Raw genomic sequence first — 18,172 nt, forward strand, 5'->3', positions numbered from 1 at the left:
AAAAAAAAAAAACCTGCCATGTAAAAAGTGTACCAGGAGGAAAGACATTTTTATCACCAGAAATGGAATTTAGAGCCAAGAAGTCTATATAAACAAACTTTGTTAAACTTACCCTTATCTTCCTAGTTACTTCACTATTTGGTACCCCCAGCCCAAATCCCTTTGTCTTGTCAATTTGTCCCAAATTTCTTACTTCTTTGTCTAAAAGGTATGAAAGCTTCCTACTCTGGTCACTTCTTCGGGTCTTCATTGGGAAAATGCCCATGTGCATGTAAAAGTTCAATAAAATGTGTATACTTTTCTCCTGTTCATCTGTTTTTATCAGTTTCATCTTCAGACCCAGCCAGGGATCCTAGAAGGGTCAAGTAAAACGTTTTCATCCCTAACCTCGACTGAAAGAAAAGAACACATATTTCCATAATCTGACAAGGATTATTTTCTTAGCTTTTACTGATTCCTCTCTAGCTCCATTTGCGAATAAACAGCACTGGCCTTAATAAGTGAAGATCTTTCTTCCCTTCCCTAAATCTCACAAAGTCCCATAAATTAAAACCGGAAAAGGGCTGATATCTGTTGACTCATTGTCTGATGTACTTTGGTCTGAATAAATCACAGTGTTTTAACCTTAATTGACATTTGCATTTTAAGCTAAAATAGAAGGCATCTTTATCTCTAATCCTGAAATAAAAGGCTTTATAATCTCCAAAAGAATTTCAGATGTGGCCTGCGGAGGGATATAGGAAGATTAATGAAGAGGACAATTTTTATCTTCATTTGCAGTGGAGGCACAGATTTGCAGCCAGAGAGACTGCCAGAATAGAACTTCCTTGAAGAGCCTGAACACTACTAGCAAGACCACCACCTCTCCCTGCCCAAGTCAGAGTCCCTGGCTTGCGCTTTCTTGCCCCCCTCCCCCCTTATCTTATCACCCTCTTGCATGACCAAACTTTACTGAAGTGCTTCAGCTTCCCTTTAACAACTACCACTTCCTGCCTTCCGGCCCACAACATACAGGATGCCCTACATTTTCTGGCCTTTGTCCAGCGGCCCAGCTTATGCTATTTTAGTTAATTTATGACCGTTCTAATATCCATTACCCTTGCCAATAATCTGACATGGTTATCTCTAAACCTTTGCTAACCTTTTTCCGTTGTGGTCTCTGAAATACTTGCATTTCCCTAATTTCCTTCTGGGCCTTTGTAATTGTGGTGCCTTCTCCCTCTTTGCCTGACTCCCACTCATCATCCAATATTAACTTAGATACTATTTTCATGAGGAAGTCTGCCCTGGTTACAGGGCCCTCTCCCCAATTCTGGGTTAGCTCTTTACAGTTATGCTCACACTGCAACAACCTATTTTTGCCCCAAAGGTAGCACTTACCAGTGAGCATTTTAATTAAGTTATCTACCTCTTTCATTTATCTGAAAGACTCTTAAATAGAAAGTAGGAGCATAGTACTTGATATATAGTAGCTGTTTAATAAACACTCTAGCAACAAATGAATGCATATCAACTGAGTGCCATAAAGAAGGTTTGAGCAAATATTTTCTGTAAAGGGCCAAATAGTAAATATTTAAGGCTTGCAGACTCTAAGACCCTGTCACAACTATACAACTCTGCTTCCTAAAGGACAATAGATAATTCCCACTGGTGGCTTCAGAATATCTCTAAAAGACAGAATTTGAGTTAAAAAAAAAAAAAGAGTGGAAGGACTGGGCTACAGCTCTGGGCTAGAGAACATTACTTGAGAATATATATACACAGTAGATCCGTAGTTCTTGTTTAGAGTGATAAGTATTTTGGGTAGTTTGGGATGGGTCAGTGGATGGAGCTAAAACAGAAAGCATCCTTGGTATGGCCACTGCTTGTTCAATTTGTGCACTAAATTTTTCTTTTTGAAAATTACTTGTGTTTGTGAGTTTTTACAATTTATAATTTAATCTGAGTTTCCCCCCATATTTAACATTTCACTTTTGCTACTCCATCCTGCCCAAGTCAAATCACTTTCCATTTCCTGTGAACTTGCTTACACATGGTGGAGATTTCAGCTGCGTATGTGGGGAGCTGTGGAATTCTCTCCATGGCAATCCGTGAAGTGACAGGACAAGAGCAATTTGCCTCCATCCCTACACGACTCTGTAAGTATTGTCACTTCAGTCATCAAAAAAACATATTTAGAGAAACTCTGTTTTCTGACATCTGGGTTTGAAATACTTGCAATACACTTCTGAGCAAAATTGTATCCATATATGTGGGAGAAACTGACACAGAGAAACAAATGCAATTGTGTTTCAATTCTGACATGCATTCCAAATGTATGATCTATATGAAAAGCACTTGTTTTGGGGCGCCTGGCTGGCTCTGTCAGAAGACTGTGAAACTCTTGATCTTGGGGTCATGAGTCCAAGCCCCATGTTGGATATAGAGATTACTAAAAAGATAAATGAAAATATAAATTCAAAAAAAGAAAAGTACTTGTTTCATTCAAGATATAGATCTATATTACATTAGACTTCTGATAACATCTTCACAGCGTCATAACGGAATCTCTCTGAAAAGTTTATTTTTTAAAATATTAATGTAAATTAAAATAAATGCAGCATGGCAGGTACTGTTAAGTGTTTACACAGTATCTTCTTGCCTTCTTTGTGAATAAGAGAACTTCAGGTTTCTTGAGGGGTGGCTATGTACCTAGCTAACAAATTATCTTTCAGCCTCTCTGACAAAGTAAGTTCTCTCTTTTTTTTTTAAGATTTTATTTATTTATTCATGAGAGACAGAGGGAGAGAGAGGGAGAGAAGCAGAGGGAGAAGCAGGTTTACAAGGAGCAGGGAGCCCAATGTGAGACTCGATCCCAGGACCCTGGGATCATGACCTGAGCCGAAGGCAGACGCTTAACCACCTGAGCCACCCAGGCGCCCCAAAGTAAGTTCTATTCATTAGATACAAATACAGGTGTTGCATGGAGTTTTGGGGATGGCTGCTTAAAGGGAATTGATTCAGCTGGGAGGATCCTCTCATCCTTCCCTCATCCTGGAAGTAATAGCTTGTGTTTTAGCAGCCATCTTGGACGAAGAAGTTATTTGAGTCATGTATAGGACGATGAAAGGACAGAAGGAGCCTGAGTCCCTGCTGACCATCAAACCACCAAAACAATTTCACTACAGGCCTTGAGGGGTGAGAATTTCCAGTTGCAAAAAGATTTTATAATGTCTCTAACTGATAAACAAAATGTGGCTGCCTCCAAATTTTGGAACTGGCACAGTGTCCTGCCCAGGCTTGCAGGCTTTCTTTCCTTATTAATTAGCAATTTAGGACTGCTTTTTCACTGGGTCAGCAGAGAAAGATGGTACAACAGTCAGGAGCCAAGAAGAGATCAGCAGATGAAAAGACTGATAAAAAATGATAAACCAAGGTTGAGTAATCAGGCAGAATATATGAATTTACTTCACCAGGCCTTGACCATTTTTCATAGAAACTTTAAGAACACACTTTGAGGGGCACCTGGGTGGCTCAGTCGTTAAGCGTCTGCCTTCAGCTCAGGTCATGGTACCAGGGTCCTGGGATCTAGTCCCGCATCAGGCTCCCTGCTCTGCGGGAAGCCTGCTTCTCCCTCTCCCACTCCCCCTGCTTGTGTTCCCTCTCTCGCTGTCTCTCTGTCAAATAAATAAATAAAATCTTTACCAAAAAAAAAAAAAAAGACCACACTTTGAGGTTATCACATTGCAACCTTTTGCAGATGTAACTCTTTCCCCTAAGTAGTTACTGGCTGTCGTGTAGCCATCATCTAGAACTTGTGTATCCATAATCCTTACACAGATGATCCAGAAAGTAGCTCAAATTTCAGATCCTTTTTGAAAGTGATTCTCTTTGGGAGTTTATAAGTCAACACTGAACAACTAAAATTGTTATGAGTTCATTTATTTTTTAAGGAAGCAGAATCAGAAGTAAACCTTTCAGCCAATTTCCTCAGAGGCAAACTGGATTACTAGAATAGAATAGCCTGTTGTTCAGCCTATTTGGAAGGTTTCAGTTGCTACTTTTACCATCAGCTGAAGCTTGGATCACAGAAGACCAGAGGGTAATTGGATATGTGCCTACCTGGTGGAGGTACCCACAAAAAGACTTCCTTTATGCTCACAACTGTGGAGCAGAAAACAGATGAGGCCTAAGAGAGCTCAGAATAGAGAACATGTGATGCATGCTCATTGGCAAGCAGCCATTTACACGTCACTCAAGAATGTTTACACTTCACTCAGAGTATTGTCCTCAGATCTGTAGTATCATTTTTCTTTGGAAAAAAATTAAAAGGAAAATGTCCATCTTACCTGCCTCTACTTCGCAACATGAACTCTTTCCTCAAGCTCTGTCAAACATTTCACTCTTCTCTCAATGGAGCCCCTCACCATCCTTTCAATCAGGCAGTTGACAGAAAACTTGGGGGACATTTGAGGAGCAATCTGAGGAGAATTTGATAAAGGTATGGATAGGCTCTAGGAAAGGCTCCTAGGAACAGTGCAGTATTCCTGAGTTAGTAAAAGAATAGTTACTAGAAGGTGGAGAGGAGAGAAGGCCTCGTGACTATAATAAAGACTTCCTAAAGGAAAGCAGGTAACTTGAGGTGACCCTGAGAGAAGGAGGTTGGAATAGAAATACCCCAAACTTTCTCTCCTTCTCTTTGACCTCAAGTGACAGCCCCTGCCAAAGGCAGCTGCTGGAAGCCAGAGGACAAGGAAGTCTGCTAATTTTGTTCATAAAGGTCAGCTTTTCTGGCACAAAGCAGGATAGAGACAACTGGAAGATATTCAGCACACCTGCTATTACATTTTTGTTCATGCTGGGCTTATCACCTAGAATGCTATCATTCTCAATTGTAATATAATCCTCTGGTCTGGTCTATGATTCAGTGTATGACCTACTTTTAAATGTGGAAATGCCTCTCTCTTCAGCATTTTATCTGTATCACTCGCATGGACACTGAACTATATACATCCTTTATTATCATTTTAAAGTTTCCCATGTATATACATATTCCATTCTATGTAAGCTCTGTGAACCAAAATTTGTGAATTATACTTCTTTTCTATTTCCACAGCATGGAACAGTGTTCAACCTGGAGCAGTTAACACAAACTGTAATCTTCTTAATCCTCTCCCTCTTTTTATCAGCACACCCCACCTACTCCTTCATATTGTACCTTCATATTATTATGCGGATGTTCAACGGGGGAAAAATCAGTCAGTATTGGAAAGCACAAGACCTCCAGATGTTAGGATTTTTACACAAGTGTGTCAGTAGGGGTGTTTCCTCAAGTTGGGCAGTGAAACTGCAGGTGGAACGGAGGCTTCTCCGTGTAGACATCTGTGACTCTTCACCTGAGGGTTTTTCTGTCTGCCTGATGACCCAAAGGCAGGGGAGGCTAGAAGTGCTGGGAAGTTAGCTGTCTTCCCTCTCTCACACAAGCAGCTCTCCAACAGTGAACTGAGGCAGTTGGTGACTAAAAATCACAGCAAACTCACCTACGTGATAAGGGGCAACTCTGAGGTACCTTCTACAGGGTTTCCCAGAATTCCTCAGGGGACTGAACCCAGTTGCCCACAGTGGTAAGCTGCATGATAACACACCTTTAATAGCTTCCTTCTCTTTTCTTTTTCATTCCATCTTTCTGCTGCTAATGCTACTTGGAATCATCTCCCAAATGAAATAATTCTGACTTAAATTCTGATCTTCAGGTTCACTTCTAGGGTAGAATGATAAGATACACCAATGATTCAACTTACTCGTGGCAGGAATATACAAAGGATGTGCTTTGTTTGATATAAATTCTCTACCCTGATATTTTCCTTTTCCTTTGCTTTCATGGTATCTAAACATATTTTTGAACCACCAGAGGAAAATTACAAACACATTTTTTAAAACAAAAAGTAAATGTTAGTGTTATTTTATCTTATTATAAAAGCAACATATGCTTATTGCTGAAAATTTGAAAATAAAAATAACATCACTATTCTAAAATAGCAACTGTTAATGTCTTGTGGTGTATCCTTTGAACCATTTTCTTTATATGAATTAATATTTTTTAATTGTTTTTTTCTCACTTGATAATATATACTGAATAACTTGTCAAAAAGTATTTATAGGGGCGCCTGGGTGGCTCAGTCAGTTAAGCATCTATCTTTGGCTCAGGTCATGATCCCAGCGTCCTGGGATTGAGCCCCCACAGACTCCTGCTCAGCAGGGAACCTACTTCTCCCTCTCCCTCTGCCTGCCCCTCCCCCTGCTTATGCTCTCTCTCTCTCTCTCTCTCTCTGTCAAATAAATAAATCTTTTTAAAAAAGTATTTATATTTAACATTGAAAAATTATTGTAAACTGTTTCACTATATGGATTTACTATTATTATCCCTTTTTTAAAATTTTTTTAAAGATCTACTTACTTATTTGAGAGACAACTCTATCAACTGACAACTCTATCAATTCTATTTTCTTTGTATAGTCCTTGCCAATATTTAATTTTATTTCTTTGATTAATAATAAGGACAAACTAGCGCCTGGGTGGCTCTGTCGGTTAAATGCCTGCCTTCGGCTCAGGTCATGATCCTGGGGCCCTGGGATCAAATCCCACGTCAGGCTTCCTGCTCAAAGGGGAGTCTGCCTCTCCCTCTGCCCCTCCCCCTAGCTTGTGCTCTCATTCGAGTTCGTGCGCGTGCACACACTCTCTCTCACAAAAATAAATAAATCTTTAAAAAAAAATAAGAATGAACTTTTAATATTCCCGTTGGTCATTCTTTTCCTTTTTTTAATGAACTGCCTTATTTCTATACATAAGGACAGTTATAGGAAGATGCTGCTGTAGTACCAACTGAAGGTCATGTTATATTTTTTCTTTTTTTTTATTATGTTATGTTAATCACCACACATTACATCATTAGTTTTTGATGTAGTGTTCCATGATTCATTGTTTGTGTATAACACCCAGTGCTCCACGCAGAACGTGCCCTCTTTAATACCCATCACCAGGCTAACCCATCCCCCCACCCCCTCTCCTCTAGAACCCTCAGTTTGTTTCTCAGAGTCCATCGTCTCTCATGGTTCATCTCCCCCTCCGATTTCCCCCCTTCATTCTTCCCCTCCTGCTATCTTCTTCTTCTTCTTCTTTTTTTTAACATATAATGTATTATTTGCTTCAGAGGCACAGATCTCTGATTCAACAGTCTTGCACACTTCACAGTGCTCACCATAGCACATACCCTCCCCAATGTCTATCACCCAGCCACCCCAAAAAGGTCATATTATAGTGTTCTTTGTTACTTAGCTATTCTTCCTCTAAGGACAGACCTATCTAATAGAGGCCTCTGATATCTCCTTGCTTCAGGTATCTAATTCACATTTAAGTTTAACCTTGATCTCTGTACCAATGACCCCTCACAGGAGTCTTTTTTTTTTTTTAACTAAACTCTATGCCCAATGTGGAGCTTGAACTCACAACCCCAAGATCATGAGTCGCACCTGACTGAGCCAGCCAGGTGACCCTCACATGAGTCTTTCTATAACCTACTGAATCTCCCCATTGGCTCTCCTATCAATAATGAATATCAGCATGTTGAGTCCTGACTTGCAATCAGTTACTCTTCCCAGCTTTCTCAGTGACAACCAAATTTTCTTGGCCTCCAAAATTTGAAATAGGGGAACTTCTTTTTAATATTTTTTTCTTTTTTGTACCCAAATCCAATCAAACATGATTATGCAGTTTCTTCATTCACAAGATCTCATTTTCTCCTAACATATTATTTCTACAACCATGACTCTAATTCAAACCTAACAAAGCTTTAAACATACAATTTTTTAAAAAAAAATTTTATTTACTTATTTGTCAGAGAGAGAGAGTGAGCACACAAGCAGGGGGAGTGGCAGGCAGGGGGAGAGGGAGAAGCAGGCTCCCTGTTGAGTAGGAAGCTTGACATGGGACTCGATCCCAGGACCCTTGGATCATGACCCAAGCCAAAGGCAGACACTTAACCGACTGAGCCACCCAGGAGCCCATTTTATTTTTTTAAGATTAGTTTTTTAAGAGCAAGTTTTCATTTATAAGTAGTAATCCTCTGTTTATTATATGAGTATTACATATCTTCTTCGGTTTGTGGCTTGTCTTCTTACTTTTTAATGGTAACTTTTGATAATCAGTTCTTAATTAGAATGATAACAAAATGTATCAAGGTTTACCTAATGGGCTGAGCTTTTTATAACTTTTTTTTTTTAAAGATTTTATTTATTTATTCATGAGAGACAGGGAGAGAGAGAGAAGCAGAGGGAGAAGCAGGCTCCCAAGGAGCAGGGAGCCCGATGCGGGACTTGATCCCAGGACCCTGGGATCATGACCTGAGCTGAAGGCAGACGTTTAATCATCTGAGCCACCCAGGCGCCCACTTTTTATAACTTTTTAAGAAACACTTTCCTGGGGGAACCCTCCTACACTGTTGGTGGGAATGCAAGCTGGTACAGTCACTCTGGAAAACAGTATGGAGGTTCCTCAAAAAGTTGAAAATAGAGCTACCCCATGACCCAGTAATTGTACTACTGGGTCTTTACCCCAAAGATACAAATGTAGTGATCCGAGGGGACACCTGCATCCCAGTGTTTATAACACCAATGTCCACAATAACCAAACTATGGAAAGAGCCCATATGTCCATTGACAGATGAATGGATAAAGAAGATGTGGTATATATGTATGTATGTATACACACACACACACACACACACACACACACACACACACAATGGAATATTATGCAGCCATCAAAAAATGAAATCTTGCAATGACAGGGATGGAACTAGAGGATATTATGCTAAACAAAATAAGTCAATCAGAGAAAGACAATTATCATATGATCTCACTGATATGTGGAATTTGAGAAACAAGGCAGAGGATCATAGGGGAAGAGAGGAAAAAATGAAACAAGAAGAAACCAGAGAGGGAGACAAACCATAAGAGACTCTTAATCTCAGGAAACAAACTGAGGGTTGCTAGAGTGGAGGGGGGTGGGAGGGATGGGGTACATACATACATACATTATATGTTAATTAAAAATTAATTAATTAAAATTAATTAATTAATTAAAAAAAAGAATGTGAGCCCAGTGATATCAAATGCTCTGATACTGGATATTTATATAAAATGTCACCCATGACAAAAAAAAAAAAAGAAAGAAACACTTTCCTATTCCTGAAACATAAAGATATTTTTTTCTAAAGCTTTTGAGGTTTACATTAGTCTGCCTGGAAGTGATTTTTATTTTATTTTTTTTAAGATTTTATTTATTTGACAGAGAGAGAGAGAGAGCACAGACGGAGAGGGAGAGGGAGAAACAGACTCCCCACTGAGCAGAGAGCCCAGTGCAGGGCTAGATCCTGGGCCCCTGAGATCATGACCTGAGCCGAAGGCAGACACTTAACCGACTGAGCCATGCAGGCGCCCCTGGAAATGATTTTTTATAAATGAAATTTTTTTATCATCATAGCCAGCCTGTAGAAGATACTCAGTGTTTTTCCATCTCTTTTTTCATTGTTTAATTTATTATTTATTTGTTTTTTTCAAGTAGGCTCCACGCCCAGTGTGGAGCCCAATGTGGAGCTCAAACTCAGGACCCTGAGATCAAGACCTGAGCCAAGATCAAGTGTCAGATGCCTAACCAACTGAGCCACCCAGGTGCTCCTGGTTTATTATCTTAAATAAACATATTTTTAAATGTTTATTTCAAGCTATATGTATATTTTAGAAGCATTCCACCATGCATTCTTTGTCATTGTTTAGACATTGCTTAAACTACCAAAAACACAGGCTAGCCAACAATTTGCTGCAATCAGCATTCAACTCTTGGATGGATCAGTATGTTTTCATTTAGACTGGGGTGAGTTTTGGGTCCATACTGTAGATATAAAGCTATTTTTAAGGATTTGACCTACTAAATGAAGAAAATATAAAAATATTCTTCCTGTCCATTTACAATAGCCAAATTATGGAAGCAGCCCAAGTGTCCATCGACAGATGAATGGATAAAGATATTTTACACACACACACACACACACACACACACACACACACAGGAATATTACTCAGCCATAAAAAAGAATGAAATCTTGTCATTTGCAACAACATGCATGGATCTAGAGGGTATAATGCTAAGTAAAATAAATCAGGACAAGAAAGACAAATACCATGTAATTTCACTCATACGTGTAATTTAAGAAACAAAACAAACAGACAAAGGAGAAAAGGACAAACCAAAAAACAGACTCTTAAATACAGAGAAAAAGTGATGGTTACTAGAGGAGAGGTGGGGGGGGCGGAGAATGGGTGAAATAGGTGAAGGGGATTAAGAATACATTTATTGTGATGAGTACTGAGTAATGTATGGAGTTGTTGAATCACTGTATTGCACACCTGAAAGTAATATAATAGTGTGTGTATACTAGAATTAAAAAAAATAAATAAATAACTAAATAGAAAGGGAGATACAAAAGTATAGAGTATAATCCCTACTTTATAAAAACAAACACGTTTGTCTATGCAGAGGAATTCTGGTTATAAGGCACATTGCACAGTGGTTATCCCTAGTGATGAGATTGTGAAGCACAGAGCATATCGTCATTAAAAAGTACTGTTTTGCCAGGAAAAAAAAAATTTTTGTGTATGTGTCATCCTTCGAGATGGATTGGGCAAGCTGAACCTTTGGAGGGGGTGGGGGGAAAAGCATGGTTGTTATCATTTAATCATCATCTATCACGATCTCCAACTATAGCAAATCAAGCATTAAAAATTATATTCTATACTTCATAAAAAACATTTAAATATTACCTTAATTGAATATGGAGATGTATGATGCAATACAGTCTCTCTCTCTTCAAGTTGTTCACACCCTATCAGCTCCCTAATGTACCCCTAGGGAAAAGTCCGAGACCCATTCAATGACTCGGTACCAGAACTAGGCCAAAATTTGTCTTTGGGATAGGTGGAGTGGGAGGAAGTGAGGCGCCATAGTTTTGCTGCTGTAAAGCACTTGGAGCTCCCTCTGCTGGAATATATTAGTAAAGGAGCAGCCGCAAGGGAGCACTCCACCTTCAAGGTGAAAGGAATGCAAACAAAAAGGAAACAAACGACTCTCTCAGAGTTAGCTTTGATACCAGGTCAAGGGAAAGCTTAAAACAACAGCAGTCTCTCTTCTAGGGTTTTTGGTAAAATGTGCCACTTTTCTCTCTACTTTAGGAATATTTGCCTTCTACTAGGAAAAAAACATGAACTTGATTTGTTAATAGATATCTTACGGGAGTGTAGCCTCAGAGAAGGGCATAGCATCATTTTAGCAGGCTGATGACAGAAAATGTATCCTAAATAAATGTAAATGCAATTTAATATTTAAATGAAAGCCAAGACTTTTTTGGGTAACTTTCGGGAATTCATTTAAATTCTCTGTACTATACCTCCCTAATTTTTAAAGTGAGGATGACAATATCAATCCCAACCACTTTGATAATGGGAGAGTAAATGAGAAGACCACAGAGGCTAAACGAACTTCCGAAGTGCCACCTATTCTCATGGCTGAAATCCCAGTGCTGGCTGGTAGCCATGTTCCAGATGAATACAGTGCTGAGTCCCAGGCACTGCGTCAGGCCCTGGAGGTGAATAAAGCACGTTCCTCAACCTCCCATAACTCACAGTCTTACAGTCTACTGGGGAAGACACTGGAACACACATAACAACATTAACACATGGCAGATCCTATAAAATAAGGCAGAATTGGAAAATTATGGGAACACATAATTTTCTGGAAGACCAGAAAAGGCTTCAAAGAGAAGTTGTATTTGCACTGGGACTTGAGGGGTGAGGTACTTGCCAGTACATTTTTCTTCCTTAAAGTTGTTTATTTAGCTGTTCTCAGGAGAAACTCTCTTCAAAAAAATGTTTGTTTTTTAAAACATAATTAGAAGAACTGAAAGTTAGTTTAGTTCTAGTTTCTTTCATTGGCAGGCCTAACAATCAACACAGAGATGCAACCATTGGTTAAATAAACAAACCATTAGACTGAGATAGGTCTATCAGCACCGACGTAAAGCAAACGTCGGCTGATTGATAGGGTGAAACTAATGGATTGTATTATTTATATTCTAATTCTGAAAATAGGTCAGGCTTTATAGCTTTTAGTTGGTATATTGAAGATAATAAAACAAATTTAACATTGATACGGTTTCTTGCAGAAACACAAATCTGTGTCCTATTAATAATACTTTTTAGCTCCTCAGATGCTAAACATTACATCTTATATGCCATGCATTTAGTCCTGAATGATTTCTCAACAAGCGTGTTTTTAGGGCAGGAAAAAAAATGTATAGCTGCAATTGCCTATATGGGAAAAAGAAAAAGAGCTTAAATCAGTAACCTAACTGAATACATTAAAGAACTAGAAAACAAAGAGAAAATTAAACCGAAAGTAAGTAAAGGAAAAGAAATAATAAGTGGGTGGAACTATATGAACTAGAGAATATAAAAACAAAAGAGAAAATCAAAGAAACCTAAAGGTTTTTTGAAAAGTAGTAACAGGATGACAAAGATTTAGCAAGACTGACCAAGATAAAAAGACTAAAATTACTAAAATCACAAGTGAAAGCAGGGTAATTAGTACCAACCTTAAAGAAATAAAAAGGATTACAAAGGAATACTATAAACAATTAAATGTCAATTATAGGTCTAGATAACCTACATGAATGAACAGATTCCTATAGGGGTCCCAATTTCCCAATTCATTTTATGAGGTTAGTATCACTCCAGTACCAATAAAGACATCACAAGAGAAGAAAACTATAGATCAATATCCCTTATGAATACAGATGCAAAATCCTCAACAAAATACTGGTGAACTTAATCCAGCATCATATTTAAAAGATCATACACCAGGGTGCCTGGGCAGCTCAGTTAGTTAAGCATCCCACTCTTGGTTTTTTTTTTTTTTTTTTAATTTTATTTATTTATTTGAGAGATAATGAGAGATAGAGAGCACGAGAGGGGGGAGGGTCAGAGGGAGAAGCAGACTCCCCGCTGAGCAGGGAGCCTGATGTGGGACTCGATCCCGGGACTCCAGGATCATGACTTGAGCTGAAGGCAGTCGCTTAACCAACTGAGCCACCCAGGCGCCCCCCACTCTTGGTTTTGACTCAGGTCATGGTCTCAGGGTCATGAGATCAAGCCCCATGTCACACTTTCTCTAAAATAAGATAAATAAATAAAACCTTTAAAAAAAAAGATTGTACACCATGACTAAGTGGGATTTATCTCAGGAATGTAAGTATAGTTCAACATATGAAAACCAATCAATTTAATATATCATATTAAAGAGTGAAAGGGAAAAAAACCACATGATCATGCCAATAGATGCAGAACAAGACACTTGAGAGAACCTAACAACATTTTATAATAAAAACTACATGACAAACTGGAAATAGAGGAGAACTTCCTCATCTTGACAAAGGGTATCTATGGAAAACCCAGAGCTAACACTATGCTTTTTTTAAGAAAAGATTTATTTATTTATTTGAGAGAGACAGTGAGTGGGGGAGGGGCACAAGGAGAAGGAGAGAATCTCAAGCAGACCCCCAGCTAGGCACGGAGCCTGACACAGGGCTGGATCCCATGACCCTAAGGTCACAACCAGAACCAAAACCACTAATGAGCCGCTCAACCAACTGAGCCACCCAGGCACTGCCTAATATCATACTTAATAGTGAAAGACTAAAAGCTATCTGTTAAGATCAAGAACAAGACAAGGATGCTCCCTCCTGCTACTGGAGGTGTATCCAGGGTAATTAAACCAAGAAAAAAAGATAAAATGCATTCATATTGGAAAGCAAGAAGTAAAAGTTACTCTATTCATGGATAACATAATTTTATACATAGAAAATCTTAAGGAATACACCTACACATGCAAAAACTATTAGAGCTAATAAATGAGTTCATTATGTTTGCAGGGTACAAGATCAATACACAAAAATTAGTTTTATTTCTATACACTAGCAATGATTAGTCTGAAAATGAAATTAAGAAGACAATTCCGCTTATAATAACATCAAAAGAAATATAAGGCTTGTACACTGAAAAGTATAAAACATTGTTGAACAAAATGAAAGAAGACCTAAATAAATAGAAAATCATCTCATGTTTATAGATTGGAAGACTTAATATCAACATTATTAAGATGTCAATGCTTCCCAAACTGATCCAGAAATTCAATGTAATTCCAACTGCCTTTTTTTTTTTTTTGCAGAAATTAACAAGCTGATCCTAAAATTCATATGGAAATACGAGGCACACAGAGTAGCCAAAACAATCTGCAAAAGAAGAATAAAGTTGGAGGATTCACACTTACCAATTTGTTGGAGGATTCACACTTCCCAATTTCAAACTTACTCTAAAGTTATGGTAATCAAGACAGTGTAGTACTGGTGGATAGATGGCTAGATATACTATCCAGTACGCAAAAGAATGAATTTGGATCCCATCTCATACCATACACAAAAATTAACTCAAAATGGATCACATATCTAAATGTAAAAGCTACAACTATAAATAAAATGCTTTAGAAGAAAACCTAAGCATAAATCTTCGTGGCTGTGGATGAGGCACTGGTTTCTGGTATGATACCAAAAGCACAAGTAATAAAAGACAAAATTAAAATTTTTTAAATGGGCTTCCTCAGCAATAAAAACTTTTGTGCTTCCAAGGACACTATCAAGAAAGTGAAATGACAGTTCATAGAAAGGGAAAAAATACATGCAAATTATATACTTCATTAGGGACTTACAACCAGAATGTATAAAGAATATGTATATCCCAATTTTAAAATGGGCAAAGGACTTGAATAAACATTTCTCCAAAGATATAAAAATGGCCAATAAGCATATGAAAAGATGCTTAATGCCATGAGTCATTAGCAAAATTGCAAATCAAAACCACAGTGAGATAGCATTTCTCACCCACTAGGATGACTATAATCCAAAGGACAAACAATAACGAGTGTTGATGAGAATGTGGAGAAATTGGAACCTTCATATATTGCTGGTGGGAATACAGAATGGTGTGATTACCTTGGAAAACAGTTTGGAGGTGCCTCAAAAAGTTAAAAATAAAGTTATCACATGACACAGCAATTCCACTCCTAGGTATTTACCCAAGAGGATTGAAAACTTATGTCCACACAAAAATTTGTATATGATTATCCATAACAGCATTATTCATAATAGCCCCAAAGTGGAAACAATGTAAATGTCCATCAACTGATGAATGGATAAACAAAATGTGGTATGTCCATACAACGGTGTATCACTTAGGCATAAAAAGAAATGAAGTACTGATGATACATGCTACAACATGGATGAACCTTGAAAATACTATGGTAAGTGAAAGAAATCAGACACAAAGGGCCATGTATTCTATGATTCCATTTATATATAATGTCCATAACAGGCAAATATAGAGACCAAAGGTAAAGGAGTGGTCGCCAGAGGGTGGGGAGTAGCATGTAGGAATCTCTGGGCAGTGATGAAAATGCTCTCGAATTACATAGTGGCGATGGTTGTATGGCTTTGTGAATATATCTAAAACCATTGAATTATGTACTTAAAAAATTAAACTCAAAAAGAAGGAAAGAAAGAAGGAATTATAGCCTCAAAAACATTTTAAAACTTTGGAGGCAGCTAATAACAATACCTAATACTTGATAGCACTACTGTTAGTGTTCAAAATCCATTAAAGAGATTAACTCAGTTGCGTCCTCATTACAAGCCTATGACATATTTTTATTACTATCTCCAGTTTTTAAAGGAGAAAACCTGAAGAGGTTAAGCATCTTGCCTAAGGTTACACAATTAAGAAAGAGACAGAGCTGGGATTCAAACCCAAGCAATGTGACATGAAAGTCCCTTCAGCCAGTACATCTATTTGGCTTGTCAATGTGATTATGCCACAGAGTTCCAAAGGAACTGATAAACAGGAAATAACTTTATAAAAAATAATTCATGGTGACAAAAATTAGGAAATTAAATTTCCCAAGGACATTGGGAAATTTAATCTTTCTAAAGAGAAGAATAAAACAATTTATTATTAATTATCTGGGTATAGGAAAGGCCCTTTCCTGGCACTTACATTTCAGATGTGATTGGCAGCATGCAAACCCCAAAGTTTCCATATTAATTCTCTTTGAAAGGTGTTTTATTAAATCTTTGAGAATTAGAAATACTGATTTTATTTCTAAGTGGAAGCTGGAAAAAACGGATGGGGCGTTTAGCCCTGATAATTAACAAGGGCCGAGTTTCTTTTAATGTTGCCAACTGAAGCAGACTCAGGGAGGCTTGTGCTACAAGCCGCTGTGAACAGTGGGGTTCAGTTCATGCTGGCGAGTCTGGCCGAGGTCCACTTTGTCTCTGCACAGAGGGGAGCACTTCAGAGCGAGTGAGCGCTGATTCTCGACCATGCCAAGATTAATCTGCTGTACATTCACTCGTGTTCATTATCAAGAATCCCGGAAAGAAAGTTGTCTCTTAGCCCAAAGAGAGCTGTTTGGTAGGAAATGTCCACATCCAGTGTAGTCACTGATAATCTCGAAAACAGGAAAATCTTCATGTGAAGTCATAGTGGAGGGACACAAGATTAAGGGAAGTGTCTAAACGCTGGCGATGGCAAGGACTCCGCCTGTTTCCACTCTTGCCCCCTATGATCTATTGTCCACATGGTGAATGACACTGGATAAAATTGAGATCACATTTTACTTTCCTAATGGCCTTCCATTGCACTTAAAACCCGAAGTTCTTTCCATGGCCTATATCTGAGCCTGTCTCCTACTTCTGGTTTCTTCAACAACATACTGCCAAGAAAGTGTTCAGGGGAGAACTACAAGTTTCAAGAAACTTAAGAGACTTAGGAACCACATGCAAAGTGTGAATTCTGGTTGGATTCTGAATTGAACACAACTATATAAAAATTAGGAGGCAAAAGGAGTAACTTGAACATGGATTGGATATTTGGATTAAGAATTATTGTTAATATTTTAGATGTCATAATGGTATTGCAATTATGGGGTTTTGTTTTGTTTTTCTGTTTTTTTTTTTTACAACAGCCCCTGTCTTTAGAGATACATACTAAAATCCAGGTGAAATAACATGGTAGGTATATGGGATTTGCTTGAAAATAATCTAATGAGTGGGGGAAGGAGTGAGCAGGTGTAAATAAAATGAGATTGGCTACAAGGAGATAATTATTGACGATGGATGAGGAATACTTGGCAATTTATTTATTTATTTATTTATTTACTTATTTATTTATTTTTAGAGATTTTTTTTTTTAAAGATTTTATTTATTTATTCATGAGAGACAGAGAGAGAGGTAGAGGGAGAAGCAGGCTCCCAAGGAGCAGGGAGCCCGATGCGGGACCCGATCCCAGGAGTCTGGGATCATGACCTGAGCTGAAGGCAGACGCTTAACCATCTGAGCCACCCAGGCGCCCTATTTTTAAAGATTTTATTTACTTATTTGACAGAGAGAGACACAGTGAGAGAGGGAATACAGCAGGGGCAGTAGGAGAGGGAGAAGCAGGCTTCCCACGGAGCAGGGAGCCCGATGCGGGGCTCCATCCCAGGACCCTGGGATCATGACCTGAGCCGAAGGCAGATGCTTAACGACTGAGCCACCCAGGCGCCCCTGTACTTGGCAATTTATTATACTATTCCTAAATATCTCTATAGGTCTGAGAAAGAGCACAAACATACTTTATAAGTTTGACAAACAGGAGATGGCATGACATCTTGGGAAGAGTATAATCTTTGAAGTAAGACATCTGGAATCCTAAACTCCATGTTTTATTATCAGCATCACCTTGAGTGACCTCTCTGAGTATCTGTTTTCTTTTCTATAAAACTTAGGGATTATAAAACCTCCTCTGAAGCACAGCAGCGAGAACTAAATGAAATCACATAGGTCTGTGGCCTAGGACAGTGGCTAGCACGCAGAAGATACGGCATAAGAAACAGAAATAGAGCAGTTTACTCCTGTTGAGAGTCACTCAGTTCTTATTTCTCTGTACTGTTATTTAACTTTTCCTACCTGTGCATTGTTTCTTGCAAACCAGAATG

Source organism: Callorhinus ursinus, unplaced genomic scaffold, assembly GCF_003265705.2.
Source record: "Callorhinus ursinus isolate GAN/ISIS: 27379988/994484 unplaced genomic scaffold, GSC_fseal_2.0 scaffold4, whole genome shotgun sequence".
Classification (NCBI taxonomy): Eukaryota; Metazoa; Chordata; class Mammalia; order Carnivora; family Otariidae; genus Callorhinus; species Callorhinus ursinus.